Source organism: Capsicum annuum, chromosome 6 (assembly GCF_002878395.1).
Source record: "Capsicum annuum cultivar UCD-10X-F1 chromosome 6, UCD10Xv1.1, whole genome shotgun sequence".
NCBI classification, from domain to species: Eukaryota; Viridiplantae; Streptophyta; class Magnoliopsida; order Solanales; family Solanaceae; genus Capsicum; species Capsicum annuum.
The window spans coordinates 176,887,569-176,898,142 of NC_061116.1; positions in this window are offsets into that span (position 1 = coordinate 176,887,569).

Consider the following 10,574-nt stretch of genomic DNA (forward strand, 5'->3'; position numbering starts at 1 on the left):
ATTAGAAATGACCCAAAAATGCCCTTCTTCCTCTATTGGTTCAAAAATACCCCTCCATGCACCTATTTGGACCAAAAATGCCCTTAACATTAAATTTAAGTCCAAAAATGTCTCCCCTTTTTAACAAATTCTGATGTGAAATATAATTTTATTTAAATTAAATACATGACATTATTTTTATTGGTCCACATGTAATTAGACTCAAATTCATTCACAATTTAATGGTCCTCTTTTCACTAATTTTTTTAGTTGTATATAAAAATTTAAAAAGAATTAACTAATGTTTGAGTGCAAAATTAGAAAAGAATTCCTTAAATAGGATAATTAGTAAAGGGCAAATACTCTCATAGTTAATGATTATCTATGTGTGCTCAAATATTAGAAAACATATTTTAGGCAAAATTTTGAAGACTCTTAGTTCTTTTTAGGTTTTGAATTTTTTATATAAAAAAAAAACATGAAAGTAATTTAAGTCTTTATTTAATTTAGGTAAGAAAGCATAATATTTTACACTTCTATCCTTCTCCAACATGAAACCATAAAAATAGTAATAATACAAAGAAAAATAGTAATGATATATATATTAAAATGTAATTAAAAAAAAACACCCCTACGTGAAACCACAAAAAAAAAGTAATAACTTTTTTAAAAAAAAACATTCTCCCTTAGAAGACTTTACAATAGATAAAATCATTTAATCTTTTTCCTTATATATATTAAAATGTAATTAAAAAAAACACCCCTAAGTGAAATAAAAAAAATAATAATTTTTTTTTAAAAAAAACATTCTCCCTTGGAAGACTTTACAATAGATAGAATCATTTAACCTTTTTCCTTTAATTTTTATTTTATTAAATAAATATATAGAATGGAATTAAGAGTCCTAAAATATATAAATATGAAACCCGAAACATATAGGAAAATTAAGAGTCCTAAAATATATGGAAGGAAATTAAGAGTCCTAAAATAGAAAAAATATATTTCTTGAAAAAAAAAATTACCATAAATATAACTATTATGATGTACCATAAATTACTTGATAACTTGGTACCAACCTAAAACTAAAAAAATAATAATTAAAAAAAAAACCACCCCTGACGTAAAACCCACAAAAACTATATAATAATAAAAAATTATAATTAAAAAAAATCAAAAATAATATAATAATAAAAATTTGTAATTAAAAAACCCCAAAATAATATAATAATAAAATAAATTGTAACTAAAAAAAGCCCACCACTACGTGAAACTAAAAAAATAATATAATATAAAGAAAGAGACATTTTTTAACTTAAATTTAATGTTAAGGGCATTTTTTATCCAAATAGGTGGATGGAGGGACATTTTTGAACCAATAGAGGAAGAAAGACATTTTTGAGTTATTTCTAATACATTAAGGGTATTTTTGAGCCAAATAGATGGATGGAGGGGTATTTTTGAGCCTAAAGATGGAAGGAGGGTATTTGTGTACCATTTTCAATAGTTGAATGGTATATTAGACCCTTTTTCGTATTTTCAATACTATCTTTATGAGACTTTACTTTTTTTCTTGAGAAAATACCCAATTACCTTCCTGAACTATATCCAAAAAGATTATAACACACCTCAATTTAAAGGGGGTCCTATTACCCCTGAACTAACTAAAAGTGTAATTTTGACACTCTTAGTGCCTACGTGGCACATACGTGTGCCTACGTGGCACGTGGACACTTCAGTGTGTTGTGCCACGTAGACACTAAAGGTGTCAAAATTACACTTTTTATCAGTTCAGGGGTAATAGGACCCCCTTTAAGTTGAGGTGTGTCATAGACTTTTGGGTATAGTTCAGGAGTAATTGGATATTATCTATTTTTTCTTCTTTTCAAGACTTTACTTTTTTCTTCTTTTTAGAATTTGAAATAAAATTTAAAACTTTCAATAAAATACATTTGCCAAAAAATGCTTAACATAAAAATTTCATGTACATCAATACACGTTTTAATGAAGAAATAAGCAACATTTGTTGACCCTATTTGTTGAACTATAAATTTCAAATTTGCTAAATATTTGTAATCCTATACTCAACATTTGTAAAGTCTATAACTGAACGAACATACACGTTTTACAATCCTATACTCAATGATACATTTTTTTTTTAGATAGAGTAATATGGAATGGAGTATTCATGTTTTCACTTCTCAAAAAAAAAAATTAATGATTTATAAATGCTAGACATATGCATGCATGGTTGGAATAATTGCACCAATTTTCCATACTTACTTTATTAATCTTACAATATCAAGAAAGGTAAAACGGTAAAATATACCCTTAATTATTAAGTTTGTTAATGAGTGTGCCAAGGTTGAAAATGTCATTTAATTCGAAACGGAGGGAGTAATCCCATCACCATTTCTAGTAACCACAACCATTGTAAATTCAATATTATTATTCGCATCATGAGAAAAAAAAATTGAGAAGAGAACGATCAATCATGTACAAAAATAAATAATTAACTAAGAATAGGATAAGAGATGAACCTCATTGTTTTTAACCAAAAGAGAATTGGATTTATTTTCAAACACCACCATCGGAGCCCGTGAACGGCTGAAGGACCTCAAACAACGATCTAATTTTTACCCAAAATTCCATAACTGAAACCAAAATTGGGTGTTTGTCTGTTCACCGGTGGATTCCGGCGAGAATTGCTAGCGATTCACCGAAATGCAGAGATGAGTCGCGTCCGAACCGAATTTTGGTCGGTTTGTGGGTGGGTCTTTTGGTTGATTTTTCTGGATTTGATTAGGTTTTTGGAGAGGTGGAAGAGCTGGTGGCTTTATGAAGTTATTTTGCCGATGGAGATGGCATTTCCGGCGAGATGTTGTCGGAAAATTCGAGCACGTGGGATGTTGTTTCTCTCCTCTTTCCTTAGTCCATTTTCATTATTTTCTCCTACCCCATCTCTCTATCTATCAAATCCCCCTCTCTCGATATCTCTTTTCTCTATCTTTTTCTCTCATTTTCTGCTCAATTCCTTCATTGTTTCTCTCAGTCTCTTTCCGTTCTGTATATTTTTCCTTCATTTTCTGTTAATCTTTAATGTTGTTTGTTCTGTTATGGGTTTTTGCTTGATATTGATAATGGTGTTAATGGTTGTTTCCTTTTAAGTGCCCTCCCCTCTACTGTTTTTTTGATAGGGTGTGTGTATATAGAGTTATTGTGTGTGTGTGTGTAATTGAGAGAAAAATGTGAATTGAGGGATTGGGAGAGGGGGAGGGTACGTGGTATAGGGGGTGAGGAATTTTAATTGGGGTTATTTTTGTCCTTTTATGAAAAAGATATCAAAAAAAGCGGGGTGCATGGTAAAGTGAGGTAAATAGGTAAATTTACAAAATGGGAGGGTCAAATTTATGTGTCTACATCATGTCCCCCTTTATTCGTAAACACAAAGTTTTTTAGATAAAGAAGTAGATAACGAGATAGAATTTAACCCGATCATTATTTAAAAGAGGGAATAGAATGATAGAATGCGATCGAGTCTTGTTTTTGGATAACCTAGCTATCCCAGATTATATGGAAATTAGGTCATATGTAGTTTAAAAGGAGAGAGACTATACCGAGTTGGAGAGTTGAGTGAGGTCCCGTCGAGATTTCGGTCTGCGACTCTATCATTACATCAAAAATAAAAATTACAAGTTAACAAGATAAATGAAATTACAAAAATTCTATTTATGCAGCTTCTCCTGATTCTTGACTTGAGTCTTCAATGTTTTCAAAAAATGATAATATATTTACTTTTGTTTGGGTTGCATTTTTAAAAAATGCTTTCTCCCTACACTATTTGATATCAGATATGAACTTGAAAATTGGTCATGTTCTTCTGGTGGGACTTATGAACTTGACCTTGAACTTTAAAATCTTCATACAGGCTCCTGACGTGCAATTTAAAATCTTCAACCTATTCTTCAGGCAGACTCCAGACTTGCAATTTTTAATTCTTCACCTTATTTTCTAGGCAGGCTCCTAATTTGTGATTTCTTCAACTTTTAACTTATTCTTCAAGCGGGCTCCCGACTTGCTATTTCTTCAGCGTATTCTCCAGACGGGCTCCTAACTTGTAATTTCTTCTCGCTATTTTTCAGGCGGGCTCCTAACTTATAATTTCTTCATCCTATTCTCCAGGAGGGGTCCTGACTTGTTGTTTCGTCAACTTATTTTCTGAGCGGTCTACTGACTTATAATTTCTTCATCCTATTCTCCAAGATGGCGCTTGACTTGCTATTTTTTCACCCTATTCTCTAGGCGGGCTCCTGACTTGCAATTTCTTCAACCTATTCTCTAGGCGGATTCCAGACTTGCTATATTTTTGTCCTATTATTCAGGTGGGCTGGTGACTTGCAATTTCTAAACTTTGTCCTATTTTTCAGGCGGGCTCTTGAACTCTAAGTTAAAATTAGAACAAACGTGATCTCAAACATATATTATGATAAAAAAAGATCTCATTTTTTTTTTAAAATAAAGCCTTATTTTCTAGGAGAATCCAAAACTTAAAGTAAAGTTTCAAGAAACACGAATAAATTTTTGCCACAGTTTATCATCAAAAAAATTTTGTGAGTGTCAAACCAAATCATAACTACCTGCAAAAATGCATAATGCAATGATGAATCAATACTCTGATTAATAAATGCATCTCTTAAGAGTAAAATTGAATAATCAAGACTAAAAAGTGTGTATCTTAAGAGTAAAAGTGAGAGACTTTAATTAAATAGTTCATCTTTTAAGATTAACAACTCAAATTAGGAAGTGCATCTCCTAGTCAGAAAAGATGAAAGGCCCAAATTAGAAAGTGTCTCTTAGGGGTACAAGATGATGAGTTTTAGCATAATTATGACTACCAAACCTGTGCAGCAAAATTGTCTCTTGCATTTGTAGAAGAGAGGAATTTTACCTTCTGATAGTTAGGCTTTGAAGCCCTTGATTTGAAGGTAACCTATGTTCCTATTTCATATAAATAAAACTTATGATATAGAATATGGTGGCTGATTTGTGGCTTCAGATTCCGAGGTAATAGTTTTTGCACTTATCTTATTTAACTTGCTTCACACTGTTGACATGTGTCAATGCCTTGCTGCACCATTGATCCAAACTTAGATTATTAAGAGTGACTCTGAAATAAATACAATATCTCTATTTTGCTATGTCTCTTAGATAAACCCTTTGAACCTTGGTATTTTCACGAATTTTCAAACTTGTCTGTTGACAGAAACTTTCTACATGCCTTGTTTTGGCTTACAATCATGTTTCTTCATGCACTGGTATTTTGTATTGCTTTGTGCAATTGAAAAAGTTGGTAACAAGTTTAGAAATTTTTTTCTCACTTGTTTTGACATGGACTTGACTCACAGAAATAAAGAAATGATAATGTTTTCTATTCAGATGACAGACTCAAGAGAACAAAAATAAAAATATAGAGAAGAAAGAAAAGACAATGAATGTCTCTTTTTTCAAAAACATAGAAAAGAAAAACTTATCTGAATACGACAGTCAACTCTAATGATTATAACATGCATTTTGGATTAAACTTCCTGAACTTTACAGCAATTGTTTTGAGTTAATGAACCTGAGCCGGAGTTGCTTCTTTAAGTCCATTGCATTCATAGACCTCATTCGACTAGTGACGCCTGAAAGGTTTTCGCCAACAACCTTTCTCATTTTTATTTTTCTCGGGTCACTATTACCTTACGGTGCCCATGAGGGTTTTAACCAATAAGACTCTCTCATTTTTATTTTCCTAAGCTCACCATCACCTTACGATGTTTGTGAGGATTTTCACCAATGAGACTCTCCCACTTTCATTTTTCTCAACTCACTATCGTCTTACGGTGCCCATAAAGGTTTTTATAATAAGAATCTCTCATTTTATTTTCCTCAGCTCACTATCACTTTGCAATGTTTGTGAGGGTTTTCACCAGTAATACTCTCTCATTTTTATTTCTCTCAATTCACCATTGTCGTACGGTGCCTGTGAGAATTTTCACCAATGAGACTAATTTATTTTCATTTCTCTTAACTTTCCAACGCCTTATGGTGCCCATGAGGGCTTTCACCAATAAGACTCTCATTTTTATTTTTCTTAGCTCATTATCGCCTTGGGATGTTTGTGAGGGTTTATACCAATGAGACTCTCACATTTTATTTCTCCCTTGATTTCTTATGCTGATAAAGATAAGTCGTATCCAAAATACAACATCATATGTCCATCGCATGCTTAGCCTTAATATTGTCAAAAATTGATCTGAAGGTCTTTCTTTAGTTATAACGTAGCTTTTGGATAGGGTTGAAAAGAAAGAATGACATAAATCTCAAACGACACTTGAAGTGGGGGTGAGACTCACAACTTTTAGAATCGACTCAAGCAACAAAAATAAACTCTTGCCCCAGTTTATTTTAGATGAGACATTCTTTAGCTTTTACTTGGGCTGACCGAACTCCAGAGTAGGGTTGCCTGTGTATTTTGTCTTTGTAAGAACTAGGTCAAACATAGTTTAGACAACTTGTTCTTTTACTTGGATTTGGTTTCTTTTCTTCTTTCTCCCCTTTGAGACTTCTTTTGACTTTATTTTTCTTAACACTCTTATCTCTTTATTTTTTGACTCACTTTTTTTTATTGAACTTTTCTGACTCAATTCTTTTGCTCGACACTTTTCTCCTTTTTTTGAACTCAGAATGTGTGTTACTTATTCTTTTGCACTTGTCAAACATACAAATCCACCTTTGTTGTACACACCTCATATCGGGTGACTCATACTTTAGCGAAACAAATTTTCTTTTGTTTCTCTTGACATGGGAGATCATCCATCCACTGTTTGATCCAATTCAAAATGATTGAGATGTGACTTTCAATTAATGACCAAGTTATTCTTGTGATTCTCAAAATAATTGTCTTAATTTATTCAAGTAATACTTCAACTCGATCACCAAATGTCTCAAAAATCTACTCATTTTCTCAAATGCTCTTTTTCTAACTGTAACATTCTGATTCAATGCTTCATGATTAAACTGGATTTTAAGATCTGACTAAAATTCTGCAAGTATGCCATATCACTAAAACCAACATAAAATATTCTGTATAAAGAAAACAAACAAACAACACATATTAAAAAGCAAAAGAAAAAGGGACACTCCATTTAGTTGAAAGGAAAAATATAAAGGTTTAAACATAAACGATAAATAAATAAAAGCAAGATAGATTCTGAACTACAACCCTGAAATAATTCGAATAACAGAAAAGATAACAAAACAAACTACCAAAAATTCTTCCTAGTAAGGAAAGGAGTGTCTTCCCAATGGCTGAGCTTGACATCTTAGCCACTGATTTGCACATCATCATGACTAGAGCTTTCATCACCGTTAAGTACGTTTCCCTCAACAAATAAGTTCTGGATCCTCATGCCTAACTTATTGCTTTCCACGTATTGTGCATTATTGTGTGTTGGTGAAGAATTTTGTATGACGCTCTTAGTGTCAATGTATTGCAGTACAATAATTTTTTATTGAACCGTTCTTTATATTTCTCTTTTCAAAGTATGACAATCTTTAGTATTGTGATCCTAAATATTAGAATGATATGCACATCATACATTAGGATCAAAATATCTTGAATAAGGGTCAAGAGTATACCCGATGAGAAGAGTAATCATGCCCCACTGTCTTAATTTTTGGAACAAATTGGTATAGGATTCCATAATTAGTGTGACATTATCCTTTGGATTCTTCCTCTTTACAAACTCTGGCCTGTACTGAAACTTAGATTTAGAGGTATCTTGATAAATATGTGGGGGTCGAGGACGATTTTGAGGGATCAGTGCATGCCATTGTGCATAAGAAGATGGATGAGTAAGATTGGTGCATTGTTCAAAGGATACTGAGGAAGATGAATAGAATATTTTGAATTTTGAAGAGATAAACTTTGTTGTAGATGAGTTCGTGGATCTGGTGTATAAACTCGGGGTTGAGGATGAAAGTATTGGTGAGTTGGACCTCTCAAGCTCTGTTGTGTCCCCGACACAACAATAGCTCTATTTTTTTCTTCAGTTCTCCTAAATTGATTGTAATATTATTCCAAGTGTCTCACATAATCCTCGTGTCCCTCATGCTCCTCAAATTCCATCTTAAAGCTAGGAGGAAGATTAATACTTGAAATCATGCCTCACTCCTTATATGAAACATCATCATAACCCATAAGTCCTAGAGAATTTTTCATAACCTTTTCTACATTCTTCATTTTTCTAGCCATTTTTTCTCGCTCTTCTATCATTCCAAGCTTCTTGGTAAGAAATTTCGGTGGTCCAATTAACTTAGATTTAGGCTCATGAGTATAACAGTGATTATCAAGATTACTGAACATATACTCACTAGTAGATTGGGAAAACACAATTCCTGGGCGGACAACCAAGATAGGAGTCTCAATAGAGGGTTGACCAACACAAGCATGAATAGTAAGTGGTGTTGTAGATATGGTAGGTTTATACTAAGGAGATAGGTAATGAATGCTGGGCGCATTCGAATGTTTTCATAAATTCTGGTACATGTTGTGGTGCATCAACAACAGTAGAAAACTGAGTTTGCAACTTTGATGAAAAACTAAAGATATTTGTTAGATCAATAGAGGGAAATGGGGAAGGAGGCAATCCACTAGCCCAAACTCGGTGCATTTCCGTCATTTGTTGCCTTAATCTCAAAATCTCTTACTTTAAACTCTCATTTTCCTGACTCTGTCTGATCCATGATGTCATTATTAATATCCTTATTAGACATAACTAGCTCTTCCTTGGATTTGGTGTAGTATGGAGGACCAACCAGAATGCCACAAACCAACCACCTTAAACTAACCAAACAATAGATATAAAAAATGTGTTAGAGTTCAACACTTTTTCAAAATCTTTTTCCTCTTATTTTCTTTTTAGACAAGATCACCGAATCCTAGAAAGACGCCTACGTATCTCACTCCAGAGGGGAGAATCATGTGTGCGTAGTTCGTGAATTTTTGCACAAAATGGCCAATCAAACTCCATTTCTTTCCCCCTCTTTTTTGATAAAGTTTTAGAGAAAAAGAAAATAACAAAATTTCAAAAGTAGATGAAAAGATTTTTGAATTTTCCAACTTTAAATTCCCTATGCAAAATGAAACCTATGATTATCAAAGAAATTTTTTTTTGTATTTTCATATGAAGAAATGCATGGCTTAACTAATCTAAACTGAAGAGGAAAAGGGTTTTTTTTTCTTTTTTTTTTTCAAAAGATATTGACAAGAATCTTTTTGAATTTTCGATTTTGAATTTTAGTCAAAAGTAAAACCTAAAATTATCAAAGAAAAGATCTTTTATTTTTTTGTATTTTTTATTTGAAACACCACGTGAAACAACTAATGGAGAGTAAGATATTTTTTTCTTTTATTGTTATTTTTCAAAAGATATTGACGAAAAATCTTTTTGGATTTTCGATTTTGAATTTCATACTTAAATGAAACCTAAAACTACTAAAAAAATTTCTTTTCTATTTTTCTTTTTAAATATGTATATGTGACACCAACTCTAAATAAAGCGAGAAATTATTTTTTTTGGGGAATTTTTTAAAATAAGATCGTTGAACACTAGAAGGGCTGCCTATGTATCTCATCCTCGAGAGATGAGAATTAGGTGTGCATAGTTCACTTAGATTGGACAATCACACATTAACTAATAGACTGAATTCCGATTTAAGATATGACCAAAATAAATGATGAAACACACAATAATTTTTTTATGCGTTTTTTATTTGAAATTTCATATAAAAATAAATCAAAAATTACGAACGAAAAATCTTTTGGTATTTTCATATGAAATTATTCAAAAATAAAGCACCAACAAAAATAAAATATTTTTTGAAATTTTGATATAGAAAAACATGAAAACACTAAAAGAAAAATCTTTTTGGCATTTTCATTATATAAAATATACAAAGCTTCTAAAATCTTTTTGAATTTTCTTCTATAAATATATATATATAACTCCTATCAATTTTTTTTTTTTGAAATTTTCAAGTTGTGAATGCATGCTAAAAAAACAAAGGAAATTTTTTTTTGTTTTTTTAAGAAAAAACATGCAAAGGGTAAAATCTTTTTTTTTGAATTTTTTTATTGTCAAAATAGAAGTCAAAGAGAAACTCTACAAACTACGAAATTCTCTTCTTCTTTTTTTACTTTGATTTTTTGGTACTTTTTTTTCCTTAATCACCCTTGTCTAAATACACATTTTCCAACAACTTTAGCACATGTCTCCCTAAATTAGTCCATCAAATCACCTTTTTACCTTCAAATAGGTAATAAGTAGCACATAGGGATGCTTAGGGATAAGTCTCTCACAAAGGACCAAACAGGTCCCATTAGATCTCAACAAGATGCAATTAAGAATAATCTAAACACCGACCTAGGCTGAGGTTCAACTAACAATACTGTTCGGGGGAGCATATAGTCGATGGTGGCTGTGATTGTTTTTCACCCACTCCATACGTTCGGCAGCTCCCTTTCCTAAAATAAAGGTGATTCGATGAAGGTTTAT